The 14,577-nt window shown below is 35.3% G+C and overlaps 1 long non-coding RNA gene across 1 annotated transcript in view; it reads left to right on the top strand.

Annotated features, from left to right (window-relative positions):
* The window catches only part of LOC144340742 (uncharacterized), a 163,206-nt gene that overhangs the window by 61,620 nt on the left and 87,009 nt on the right, over positions 1-14,577 (top strand). The gene's annotated exons all lie outside the window — the stretch shown is intronic.

Raw genomic sequence — 14,577 nt, 5'->3', positions numbered from 1 at the left:
TCATTCTGAGTAGAGTACCATATTACTCAATATTAATGTGACATTTCACCTTAATGCTCCAGGGAAATGTCAACCACAAACAATCAGGGTCAGGGTATACAGGGACTCTCTATTTTATCTTTGCCACTTTTCTAACTATTCTACAATAAAAATATATTAAAGAATACAAGTTTCAGGGACCAACAAATGAAAAGTCATTCTCTACTTTTGGTAGGAGAATCTGGTGGTGGTGATGATAGCATAGGGAAGGTAGCAATACCTACTTAAAATAATTGTAATCTTCAGGAACTTAATGCCAGATAGCAATGGGAATTAAAAGGAGATAATATAAAATTTCCATCCAAGTGAAGTTTTCTTTTTAAGATTTAAATTTTTAAGAAATGTTGGAGGCTTTTAAAATTACAGTCTTTCTCAACATCAGTGTGATTATCTATTTATTTATCTTTCTCTCATTGTAGATACCTGTGGACAAAACTGGAAAATGAATGGGATTAGGATTTATTCTACTAGCTTCCTTTTCTTTCCTCTGGGCAAGCTCCTTCATGGCATAGAGTTTCCTACAGTTCCCAGGAAAATTTATCTGGCTGCTCATTTCTACTCAAATAGGGAATATACTTGATAAGATTTCTACATTCAAAGCTTTGCCATTTCCAGTAGGATTTATAGTCATTATTCATGCAGTTCATTAAAAATGCATGCACTTCTAAGTGCTCATACATTCATTTTTATAGATGTCACGGGGCTTCAGTAGTGTCTCATTAATGGTTTTGCAAATAATGCAAGACACATTTCAGTTTTTATTTCTGACAGAAAGTGAGACTATCCCTTACATTATACTTTTGAGGTTTGAAAAAGCTGGAGATAAAATTTCATTGAAAAAAATCAAAGAGAAAAGAAGTTTATTCAAATGGTAATGATTTCACAGTTAAGACAAAATGGAATAAAAAAGATCTATGAAATTTTTTGTTTCAATATAATGAAAGGTTGATTTCCATTTGACAGGCTGCAACATATGAAATACAAAGAATATGTGATTCATTTTTGAAGTTGTTCAGCAAGGTCTCACAATGTAGGGCACTGTGACAATTATTGCATTAGGGCCTCATTTCTTAAACTCATTCTATAAGACAGACTCTGTGCTAAATACTGAGATCACCACAAAAATCACAGGATAAAGTTGCTACCATTAGCCCTATATTATAGAAGAGGAAACTGATACTTCAAATATTACAGAACTAGGCCAGGCGCGGTGACTCATGCCTGTAATCCTAGCAATTTGGGAGGCTGAAGCGGCGGATCACCTAAGGTCAGGAGTTCGAGACCAGCCTGACCAACATGGAGAAACCCTGTCTCTACTAAAAATACAAAACATTAGCCAGGCCTGGTGGCACGTGCCGGTAATCCCAGCTACTGGGAAGGCCAAGGCAGGAGCATCACTTGAACTCAGGAGGCGGAGGTTGTGGTGAGCTGAGATTGCACCATTGCACTCTAGTCTGGGCAACAAGAGTGAAACTCCATCTCAAATATATATATATATATATATATATATATATTTATACACACACACACATATATGTATATATTATATAACATATATTTTAGAACTAGGAAATATATATATTATATATATTATATATATGTATTAGAACTAGGAAATAGAAGAGTTGAGGTTCAAACTCAAGTCTGTCAGTCACAGCACCTATTCTCTTATACAATTTCTAGTTGGGAAATAAAAGTTTTAAATTTTGAATAAAATGATATTTGACAAATGGAATCTTACAGTATGAGTAATACCTGTTTGCAAAATAATAATGTGTCTAAAGAAAATTTATAAATTATCACATTAAGATAGTATGCCAGAGCAGACATAGTGGCTCGTACCTGTAATCTTAGCACTTTGGGAGGCTGAGGCAAGAGGATTATCATTTAATCTCAGGAGTTTGAAACTAGCCTGGGCAACATAGCGGTACCTTGTCTCTATGAAAAAAAAAAATTAAAAATTAGCTCATTCTGGTGGTATGTGCCTGTGGTCTCAGCTACTAGGGAGGATGAGATGGGAGGATTGTTTGAGCCCGGGAGATGGAGGCTTCAGAGGGCTATAATGTACCATTGCACTCTAGCCTGGGCCACAGAGGAAGACCCTGTGTAAAATAATAATAAAAAACGATAGAATGTCAGTTATCAGTTTGTTTTTTAATCTAAAATCACAGTTTGCTTCCTGCTCTCCCATACTAAATGGAAGTTCTCCTTTAAACACAATCCTTGATGGCAAGCATTCTTAGTACAAGGCACTGGAGAGACATTCCAGGAAGAAGGCATTTCCCTTGCAGTTTTTAGAGACTGCATCATTGATCGGTAGCACGGATGTGAGGGCATCTTGTGATTCTTTGCCCCAGCCATCCACATAGGATGCGTCGTCTTTCGATGACCTCATAGACCTGGCCTGGCCTAGTGATAACTCTCTTGCAGCTCTCCTGATACATGCATCAGTTGCTTTAGGCCTCGTGCCCGCAGCAGTGCTCTGACTCGCCCTGCAGGCTGGCTTGCCTGCACACAGGCTATGGCTCATCTGTGACTGAAAAATCTCTCTGTCAAATGGCTGGGACCATCTGTGGCCTGGATTACCCATTGAAGTTCTCTGATATGTAGTGGGTCATTAGCACAACTTCAGTGAGATCTGAACTCCTGCCTTGGCGAGTGGGCACACCTTTCAAATCGATATCTAAATACAGAATTCAAGGAAATGCCATGACTGAATACCATACTTTGAAGATCATGTTGTATAGATAGATTTTTAAACCACAGAATTGAATGGTGTTATTTAGGGAAAGAGTTTAGATACATTAAAATAAATGTAAAATGGGGGCATGGTATGGAGCTGTAGGAAACTCTCATAATGAGATGTAAAGCATAGGAGTTAGAAACAGCATGAAAGAGAAAGCAGCCATAATACATAGATGAGATCGAAAATCAGGAGAGGGGACATTACCACAAGAAGGAAAATTTTCCAGAAGGAGGAAAAAATGAACAATGCTGATACTGCCAAGAAGCTAATAAAATGAGGTCATGACATATGAACCTTTTGTTTGTTGATAGTTCAACAGAGTAACAAGATGGTTTCTGTAGGGAAATGTGGAGGCAAAGGGAGTTTTAAATAGAAGATGCTGGAATACGTTGTATGCAGTTAGGAATAATTCAGAAGAGAGAGGAAGAAATTAGGATTCAGAATAAAAGGGCAGAGTTAATAAAGGAAATTTCTGGAGAAGACAAGAGGAAACGTCTGTGAGACAGAGAGAAAAGGGGCTGTTTCAGAGGAGCAGGGACACTTTATTCTAACTCGAGGGAAGACAAAGGGCACAAGAAGAGAGTGAGGGTGAAGAGAATTGCCATTTATCTGGTTGCTTCTATTTTGTCAGTGAAGCAGGAGGCAAGAGTCATGGAAGTACATGATTGAACGGGTTTTGTGAAAAAGAGAGACACGAAATGACTACTTTAAAAATGGTAATGCGAACCGGAGAAGGATGAATATGTGTGTGTGTGTGTGTGTGTGTGTGTGTGTGAGAGAGTGCCAGGGCAGAGTAGGTAGCTAGTAGATTCACCAGACTTAGGATTCCCCAGATGAGTGAAATGGAATGAGAAGGGAGCAAAGGAGTTAAAGATTTTTTGAAGAGAATGAGTACGATAATGGGATGTAAACTGTAAGGGGAAAGATAAGGACATTTGGAAGCAAGGTCAATGAACTTGAGATATTTATTGAAGGTGAAGAATTGCTCAAATAGGAGTACTTCTTTAGGTAAGCTGAGAAAACAGAAACAGTTTTCCAAAAACTAAATTCTTGAAATTAAGATTTCAGAAGTAGTTTTCGTGGTGACAAGGCCACAGATACGGTCATGGTGGTGTATGACTGAGATGGAATGAAAGAAAAGCCCTTTGGAGATGAGGAGGTCAAGGAACTTGGAGTCCAGCAATTATCCTTAATCTGTCCATTCTCCAATAACTAGGGATAAAGATATTTAAATAGGATAGAGAAGTACACGTTTTCAATAAATGTATATGTTACTTTTCCTCTTCCTGTTTACAACTTTGAGTTTCCATTTCCAGCTTTAGCATATTCTACCCTGTTGAAGTTCTGAACCCTAGTACATATTGTGTGTGGGGGGGGGGAGGGGAGGCTGGGAAATTGGGAGACGTAGCTTGGTGCAAATTTTTGTGGGAAATGTAACACATTAGCCATTATTGGTTATTAATAATAATTGATGAAATTTGTCAAAGCTCTTTGAAAGTTTCAGTAAGAAACAGAAACCAAGTCTAAACTTGTTTTATTTGCTGGATGAAATTTTGTTTGTCTTTCATGGGAAAAGGATGGAGAATGATAAATTATTCTGATATTTCCCAGGCAGATATAGGACAGCATGAGTACTTTAGGGTCAGGGCACTGTGACGTAGGAAACAGCACTAAAAAGAAAGGGGAAATGAATGTCATGAAAAGTTCTTATTGACAACTTGATTTTGCATGGAGACAGGATATCCAGAAATCTCTGTTACATCAGTGTCCTACCTACAGTGAAAAAAATATAGATAATGATTCATTCTCCATTGATTATTTTCTAACAATTTTTCTGGTGGATTTTAAAAAGAATCACAAAATTATACATCTTCAAAAATTCACTTTAATTGTACCATATAATGGTGCTTTTTTGTTAAGGAATCAATGTGTACAATCTGAAACAGGGTGACTGGGGAGGTTGGGACTTTATTTCTGCAACTGGAGTCCTTGGCTAGTTTCCATTTTCCATAATAGAAGAAAATGCACCAACTTTTTTTTGCTGCAGGTTTTCCTTTGAGATCAATAAGATAATAAACTACAAAAATACAGCCATTAAAGTATTGGGTTTTCCATGAGAATATAGCATGTTTATAGGCTGGCCTTCAAGTCCCTTGTCTTCAATCAGGCATATCCAAGGCACCAGAGTTGCAACTAATAACAAGATGATGAGCTGTTTTTCGCTGTTGTTGCCTTGATTGCTCACTCTTCCCTGCTGTGAGGTAAGGGCTGTCCTGGGTTATCTTGTTGTTGTTTCAAGTTTCTTTGTACATTGCTCGCAGAAATCTACCCTCTATTTTTCTGTGAAGGAGAAACCTTTGTGAGAAGGTGGATAACAATTAGATAGAAGAAAGGAATTAGTCATGCATCATGAAGTCACTGCTATTAAATACTATAATATAATCTCTACTGCTATTTCTAACTAGCTTTTAGTCTTTCCAGACATTTAGTCCTACAAAGCTTCTTTTAAAATACACTTTATGAAATAATTCAATGATGTTTTTGCAAATACAATACATTCCAAGTATTACATCTCTGAAAAATATATGTTGGAGGAACAGTGTTGTAATACCAATCTTATAGAGGTTTTTATCCTTTTCCAAGTCATCTCCATATATTTTAACCATTCTACATTACCCTGTATCAAATATGACTGATGTAAAAATTTCTAAGATAGGATAGTTTAATAAGAGAGCCAAAAATGTGTAAGGAATATGACAAATTGTACTATATGTTTTACCCAACTGGCTGCATTTGTGCCTATTGCCTCATCTAGCCCCATCTCCCCCAAATTTCATCTTCTCTCTTTGCTGCCGGCATACATATCTAATTGTCCATTCAAAACTGGCTCTTGGCTAACTCAAAGGCTCCTCAAATTCAACTTTTTAAACACAAAACAAATAACCTTAACCTCTTCCATACTGTCTCAGTTTATTTACATTGCTATAAAAGAATACCTGAAGCTGGGTGACTTATAAAGAAGAGTTGTATTTGACTCATGGTTCTGCAGGCTGTACAAGAAGCATGACACTAGCATTTGCTTCTGGTGAGGACCTCAGGAAGTTTCCACCCATAGTGGAAAGGGAAGGGTAATAGGCATCACATGGAGAGAATAAGAGAGGGAAGGGATGAGTTGCCAGGCTGTTTTCAACAATCAGGTCTCTTGGGAACTAATGGGGCAAGAACGCACTTATTACCAAGTTATTTATGAGGGATCTGAGCCCATGATCCAAACACCTCCCACAAGGTCCCACATTCAACATTGGGGATCAAATTTCAACATGAAATTCAGAGAAGACAAATATCCAAACTACATCACATGCCAAAATAAAAAAAGAAAACATCAAACCCAAAAATTTCTACTCTTCCAGTCTTTTTTTCACAATGAACATCATCACTTTTAATTCAACTGAAAAGCAAGAAACTATTTTACCTTTGACATCACCTCTACTTTACCTCTTTATTCAACTTGTCACTGTGTCCTCTTGATTTTACCTCATAGATAGTCCTCAATTCCTTTCACTATTCAATACCTCTATCACCACCGCTGCAGTTCAAACTCTCATCAGTTTTGACCTGGAAAACTGCAATGTCTTCCTAGTGAGTTTCCTTGTCTTCTATCTTGGCCATTCTAGTTGATTCTCTAGGTGGTTTCTGATGTAATCATTAAAAAGGTAGATATTATTTTGTCATGTCCTTGATGATAACTTCTAAATTGTTTCCCATAGTTCTTTGAATAAGAACAAATTTCTTCACCATATTAAAGAGACCCCATATAAACTGTCTTCTGTAAGTTTACCAGCATCATCTTTTATAACTTGCCAATAATTCTAAGTCTATCTTGGCTTACTATACATCCTACAAAATCATGCTTATTTCTGTTTCAGGGCTTGCCTTTCCACAGGCCATTCTGTGATGATTCTAGGTTTCCTGAGGATAAAGACCACATTTCTTTCACTTGCTTTTTATCCAAAGCCCACCAGAGTATCTAGTATTTGGAACTCAATAAAAAATATATGTTTATATTTATGTAAAAATATATTTATGCATATATATATATTTCCTGCATGAATTATGATTAAGTGAAAAATTATACTCTATTACCCCATTTTTATTTGCCTTCTTTTAAATTCTCAGATATCAAGTCCCGGACTAAAATGGAAAGTACTGATTTTCATAGCTACAAGTGTAATTCTTATTACAGTTAATCAACAATAGTTTATTGAGCTCTAATAATGTTCAAATGATTTCATTAATAGCTAAGGATATCTGAAGGCTACCTAATTTTCATAAGTAATATTTTGGTTAAAACATTAACAAAGGTAAGAGATAGGGAGAGGAGAACATAGTTTGAGATAAGACCCAAAACCAAATTTGGTTTGCAGAAGCAGCAGAGACCATTCTGTTCACATTAGAAAGTTTGGGCCAGTAAGTATGAAACTATAACTTTCAAAATGGCCAGTTAAGCTAATCTGGATGAAGTATTTTCCGATAATCAAAGTCCATCAATTCTGAATCAAATTTTCCCTACCATTTTTAACATCCAGTTCCACAGAGTTATCTACTAAAATTTGTTTATATAAAAGGAACAATATTAACAAGGTTAATACATACTGCTAAGGCCTGTCTCTGTGTAAGAACCTATGGATCTCTGGAGTATGGTGGGGTTTTATTATTTTAGACCACTGGCAAATGTAGTGGATGTTGGTACCAGGGAAATGAGAAAAATGTAAAAATCACAAAGGAGAATATATACATTTCCCTAGATCGTTTCAGAAGAAGGAAGAGATTTTAGCTCTAAAAATTCTGTGAAGCAGATTAAAAGCCAAGTTTTTTTTAAAAAATTATTTAATTATTATAATCATGTAGAGGCTGGCATTGAAGCTTGAGTTACAAGTCATAACATGACTTTGATGCTAGATTTATGTTTGAAAAAATTCCATGCAAAGACCCTAGCACAGTAATATACCCTTAATAGCTTATTTTAAAATGTTTTTTTTCCTGTGTGTTAGCAAGCATAATTTTATATGCTAGGATTTTTGCATCTTGAAAAGATTAAAACTATTGGACTAAGTTATCGAGAGGAAGCACCTGGGATGATTAAGAGAAGGAAATGCAGAAATTCAGAGGCAAATATTAAACTTATATACTGAGTGCATTGTTTTAAAAAGAACAATCCTCTAGATTTTCAAATATTGTAAGAATTATGATGTTCTTGTTTGAAAAATTATTGTCATAAAATAATATATTGAAATTTCTTCCCTTTTGAGAAGAAAAAAAATGTACTATTATGAAATGTAGGAAATGAATCAGTATGTAATTTTCAAGTCCAGATTATATCCTATACTAGGAACCATCCTGATATTGTAACTTACTTTATCTATTGCCTTATAAGGTCACTTTCTTTAAATATAAACATTTAAGAGTCATTATGTATGGTATATGCTAAACTCCTAGAATATAGAGTCAAAATGGCTTACATGCAGAATGTAAATTTTTTAAATTAAAATTTTAAATTTCAAAGCCATGAAGACCCAGACATTATTTTTAGGGTCTCTGATTATTGGTCTCCTCATATAAAATAATGATAATATTTATATCGTATATATGTATGGGATTAAAAGAAACAATGAATGTGGAGGATTTGGAATATTAACTGGTGAATAATAATTGATAAATGGTGACTATTGTTGGTACTTTTATTATAGTACTAATATTTACATTCAGAGAACCAGATTGTTATAAATAAATCCAATACGCCCCTTTGAAAAAATACTTAATAGAGGTGTCCATAAAAAAGGAGCAAAAGTATTTGTACTACTTCAAAGAATGTATAGAATACATTTATGAGATTTTGACTGACCCGGATCTATACATTCAACTTCCAATAATAACGATTTGAAGATCCGTCTGTCTCTTCCCCCACATTTAATCCATAAGGTTTGGATAGGATTCCTACTTTCATTCTAGTCAGATGGCATACACAATAACTCAAGCCTAGGTTTATTAGCATATGACATTTTCCTTAGCTTCGGTGATTAGCTTAGGCTGGCCACTTACACCAAGCATAGTCAATGAGATGGAATTAAGCTTTTGTTGGAATTTATGGGAGAGAAACTATTTCCCTTTTCAGTTTCAAATAGAATTTGAAACTGGAATGACAGCAGATTGGGAGGCAATATAGATGTCTTGTATCTACCAGAGGTCGTCAATGTAAGATAAAGCCAACATGGAGAAGAGTGGAGCTAAGAATCAAATTTGGTCCTTATGATAATTGTTTGAGCCCACTGATGATGTCAGGCTTTAAACATCACTATGATCTGGATGTTTATATCCCCCAAAATTCATATGGTGAAATCCTAACCCCCCAAATGGATTTTTATGTCCCCCAAAACTCATATGTTGAAATCCTAATCCCCCTATTTGGAGGTGGGGCCTTTCGGAGGTGATTAGGTCATGGGAGCAGAGCCCTCATGAATGGGGTTAGTGCCTTTAGAAAACAGATCCAAAGGAGCTCCTTCATCCATTTCACCATGTAAGGACACAGCACAGAAGCACCAGCTATGAACCATATAGTGGGCCCTCACCAGACACTTACCTGCTGACACCTTGATCTTGTACTTCTCAGACTTCAGGACTGTGAAAAATTTCAGTTGTTTATAAGTTACCCAGTTAGTGATATTTTGTTTTAGCAGTCCTCAATGACTAACGCAGACGTGTCACCTGGGTTTTAAGGAACCACTGAAAGAAACAAGGAATAGAACTGTGTTCCTGAGCCAGAGCATAAGCAGGAATATCCCTTTGAAGGGGTGACTTAAAGGTTGTAACTTGGAAGACTTTTACTGGTAGTAAGCATAACTTTGCAATGATTTCAAAATAAAATGGAAGACAGAATTTTTGTTTGCTTGCTTTTCAAAACTAATTAGTTAGAACACAGTTGATTAATTAGGGAACACAATGCTTATTATATAGATTATTTTTGGTTACATAAAACATTTTAATTATAAATGTTTAGTTTATGAAATATCATAGATATAAACAAAATTAAATGTACAGAGACAAAGATATTTGTTTCTGTTCAGCATCCACAGTTAATTTTAGCAGATACTTGTGTACAGTGTCAACCTTGAATAGTTGACCTAGAAGTGCCCTAAAACTATTCATAAGTATAGATGTTTTTCTAACAAGACACTAGCATCCAAAGCAATTAAGGTTTGAAAAAATAGATACTTTATTGAATTGTATTGTCTTTTGTTGTTAAAACACTGGATAAGAAAGGTGCCAATTTATTATCCTGGGAATAGAAAATAGGAATGGAGAATAATGAAAGAATGAATTTGCTCAGCATTTACTATCTATTTCCCTTACCTTCATTATATAAGTTATATAAATTCTGAGAACAGAAAAATAACTTGAGTTTTGAATGTGAATTATGCTATTCAGATCTGCTTTGTCTTCATTTTAAAATAACTTTGTAAAGTTGGCTAACACAAATTTTCAAAAAATTACCTTAGAATTATAAGTATAGCTATGTTGACAATATTCTTAAATATCTTTCAATGACACATAATACACATAAAGAGAAGTGCACCTGTATAAATGTATATATTGCAGGATTTTCGCAACTAAACATATCCCTGCAATCAGCCCGCCTATTAAGAGACAGATTATTACCAATACACCGGGATCTCCCCTCTTACATTCCATTTCACTATTGCTATCTTCTAAAACATAGTTTTGACTATTCTTGCACTTTGTGTTATTTGAGTCATATTATACGTAGTTTTTATTATCTGGCTTCCTTTGTTCAACATTCACTATGAAGTCCATTCATACTGTTGGGCATGTGGCTAATTCTATTGGAACTAAAGGTTGAGCATTCCAAATAAAAAAATCTAAAAAAAAAAAAAATTGCTTCAAAATCTGAAACTTCCGGAGTGCCAAATTAATACTCAAAATAAACGCTTATTAGAGAATTTCAGATTTTCAGATCAACCAGTAAGTATATATAATGCACATATCTCAAATCCAAAAACGTCACAAATCTGAAACTCTTTTGGTCCTGAGCATTTTGGATAAGGAATACTCAACCAGTATTACAAACAGTGCCACTCTAAATCTTGTGGTATGTGTCTTTTGGTAAGCACATGTATGAATTTCTGTTGTGTATTACTTAAGGAGTAGAATTATTTGATCACATAAATTGTTTGGGTAAATACTTTCAAAGTGGTTGTACCAATTTATAGTCTTACCAGCAGCAAATGAGAATTCTAGTTGCTCCACATTCTCACCAATACTTGTTATTTTCTACCTTTTAAGCTGTAGTCATTTTGGTGGGTATGTGGTAGTACCTGGTGGTTTTAACTTATATTTCCTTGATGTGTACATTTTTATTCATTTATTTGTTCATTTGTCATCACCTTTTTTGATGTGTCAGTTCAAAGTTTTTTGTATAGTGACAACATTTTTATAACATTAAATCAGCAGCGGTTACCATATTTGAAATCAGGATTTTCATTTCAAATGGAAGCTCAAAAATCCCTTCGGTTCATACATGCCTTCATCTATCTCAAATAATGTAAGTTCTGATTCAGAAAAGTGTGTTTGTTTCTTGGAGCTAACAGTAGGAATTTGCATGTGCTGAGGGAAAAAAAATAAAGTTCTGATTCTAGCAAAAGAGTAATTATTTTGGAATTTCTCTTAATATTAAAAGTAAAGGCATTTTATCATTACTTTTGTCATTGAAAGTAATAGAAAAACTGCAATTACTTTTGCAGCAACCTAATAGTCCTATAAAGTCTTCACAACTCTAAATTAATTTGCAGGAGAGAGAATTGTCATCGATTTAATTATATGATAAAGTATCTATTTATAGTAGCTATCTCATTGGAAATGGTCATTGATTTGAAAAATTTGACTTCTTTTGACAATTTTTAACTTGATCTGCCATTCTTTTAGTATTTTCTTTTACTTAGTATATTTAGCTCCTACTACTGGTTTGGTGCTCTACCTGACCTATTACATATATTATCTAACTTAATATTCACAATAAGTGTAGCAGGTAGGATTTCTTTTACCTTCATTTTAAAGATAAGTACATGGAGGCTTAGAGAAAAGAGAAACTTACCCCATATCACAGTGCTGTTAAGAAGTGAAAGCAGAATTCAAAGATAGCTTTGGGGTATCAAAACTGATGCTTTACTCCTTGTTAGCCCCTATAACTTACTTGGTGTGCAGCTGCTCAAGTCTGTCAAACAGTGTAAACACACATGTTTTATTTGGGTCTCACTAAGTCAAGTTGGATCTCGGGATTACAGGCGTGAGCCACCGCGCCCGGCCTACTTTCCACTCTTTCCGTCTCTTTTTCTAGTGACTGCTTAGACACAAGACACTGCTTAGACATACGTAGGCCATATCCCCTCAGTGTGGGCTTGCTTCTCAGTAGGAACTTCTAATTGAGGTGTTCTGTGCATTTGACTCAAAGAGTTTCATTCCACTTGCAATATTTTATCTTCTTAGCATATCTTTGTTAAACTACTCTAATGAGACTGCCCTTGGCTGTATAACACATCTACATCCTTCTCTGAAGTTGTTTCCAAATTTTATGCTACTATACTCCTTTTTAGAGTCCAAAACTCTCATTTTTTTTTTAAAGTGACTCACCCTGTGCGTTGAAAAGTTCTAGTGGTTCTGGCACATTAGATTTGGCCCCAGAAATTATTACAGTTCAGCCTAAGTATAATTTTTTCCACATTGATTTGATTTATGATGAGCATTTGTTTCACTCTTGTCAAACAAGAACTCATTTATTTTAAATAAAATGACATTCTGAGCCAGAAGACAGAAGGTGCACTTGGTAAATGAAAAGATCACCATGTTTCCTTGCATCAGTAGAAATTATGTTTTTATATACTCTGAAAATATTTTAAATGTGGGCTCTCTTATTTGATTTGTATCATAAACGAAGAGGCAAGAGAAATGGATCAACATGAGGTGGAAAAGACATAAATTATAAACATCAGAAGAGATTACTTACTTTCAGGATGAAGCAGTAGCTGTGAATTTCATAGATTCATAAAGAAATAGCAGAAAGCAGAAACAAAGTTTCATATACTGAAATTCATTTTGAGGCTCCATTTGCTACGTCTTTGCTTTTTGTTAGAGCACCTCATTAGATGTCAAATTGTTTGGTTTTTATCTTTGTGTCCAACACAAAGAATGCCTGAAAACAGCCTTTGACTCACAAAGAGTAGTCTCCATTAGAAAGTGAGCGAGAGGCAGAAGGATGGCCTTGATCTACTATAGCTTCATTAAGAAGTGTAGAGTGAGGCAGCTTCCAGGAAAAGGAGCTACCATGTATTGTGAGGGTTTTAGTGGAAATGGTTCCCAATTGCTTGAGCACTCCCAGGAAAACAGGAAGGAGGATGACAGTTTTATCTCAGCAGGGATGAGCCTCCGAATCAAATCTAACATGGCCTCCCGGGTGAATGTGTGATTCCTGAAGGTGACTGCATATAAATTAAGAATGGCTGGATGAGGATATCTCCCTTGTGAACACTGATGGTTTCTACTTCACTGGTACCCCTCTCCACGTTCTTTTCCATGTGCCCAAAATCCCTTGCTCAATATGAAGCCAGGTTCTACCAGCTGTTGTGCACTGTCAACTCAGCAAGACCAGCCTCCACTCAGTCTTAGTGTTCTACTCAGGGTTATGACTGCTCATGGTCTATGCCTGAGGTCCCTCCATGTGTTCTGCCCAGTTTAGCAACTGTACCACATTTATTTTCATTTTAAATAGTGTATCAGTATTTGGGGGTTCATTAAAATTCACTGGGGTGGTTTTAATAGGCCTCTGCTTTATAGTTGGAATTTCTACTCTGTCCTCAACTGTAGTGAACAACTAGGTTCACTATATATGTAGAGGAAACTCAACAGAAAGTTGGCAAATTTTTTTGTGATACCTACTTTAATCAGAAAGATAATTAGTAAGGGTTTAAACATATCAATATAACTAGGACCATCCTATCAAGGGTGGCATGCAAGCCTCAGCTGACAAAATTAATTGCTTGTGGATATGAATGGCTGAAGACAACTAACTCTGTATTTGGGTGGTATTACAGAAGTATTCAGTTCTGCTGTCTGTTGGCCACTAGAAATTCCAATCAGTTAGGCCATTGGGCTTTTTGGTACCTGAGAGGCACGTGGGGCCACCAGAATCCAGTTAGTAATATAAGTAGAAAGCATCAGAAATTATGCATTAGCTATATATAAAGTATATGTAGGAAATAGATATTGAGTAGTCCTGCCATACATAGTCTATAGTCTGAAGTTTTTTATTAAATTTTTTTATATTCAAATCTATAATTCTTGTTCAATGATGCTGTTTTGTTTTGCAATTAACTTTTTTGACAGCAATATATTTAAAAATATAAATGCATATTTAATAAGAAATTTATATTAAATTTATGCTTTCAAAAATAGATGATACATGTATGTCTTACAGAAAAGTTGATCAAAAGTTGCCTTCCTTTTCGGGTTGCAAATCATTACTATCTTTGTGGAACCCAGAAGACACTAATCTGTTGGTCAAGAATCAGCAACTACTTGAAAAGTTAAAAGTTATTTTTAAGAACACTCTATTCAAAGACAGCAATATTAGCTGAGCAGCTGCAAGAGATGCATTCATATACAACTCTTGAGCATTATTTTTCATTTAGATCAAATGAATGCCTTTTAAGTTAATTTTGCTAATT

Source organism: Macaca mulatta, chromosome 4 (assembly GCF_049350105.2).
Source record: "Macaca mulatta isolate MMU2019108-1 chromosome 4, T2T-MMU8v2.0, whole genome shotgun sequence".
NCBI classification, from domain to species: domain Eukaryota; kingdom Metazoa; phylum Chordata; class Mammalia; order Primates; family Cercopithecidae; genus Macaca; species Macaca mulatta.
Note: the sequence above shows the minus strand (reverse complement) of the source record. Positions and strands in the feature narration are given on the sequence as shown.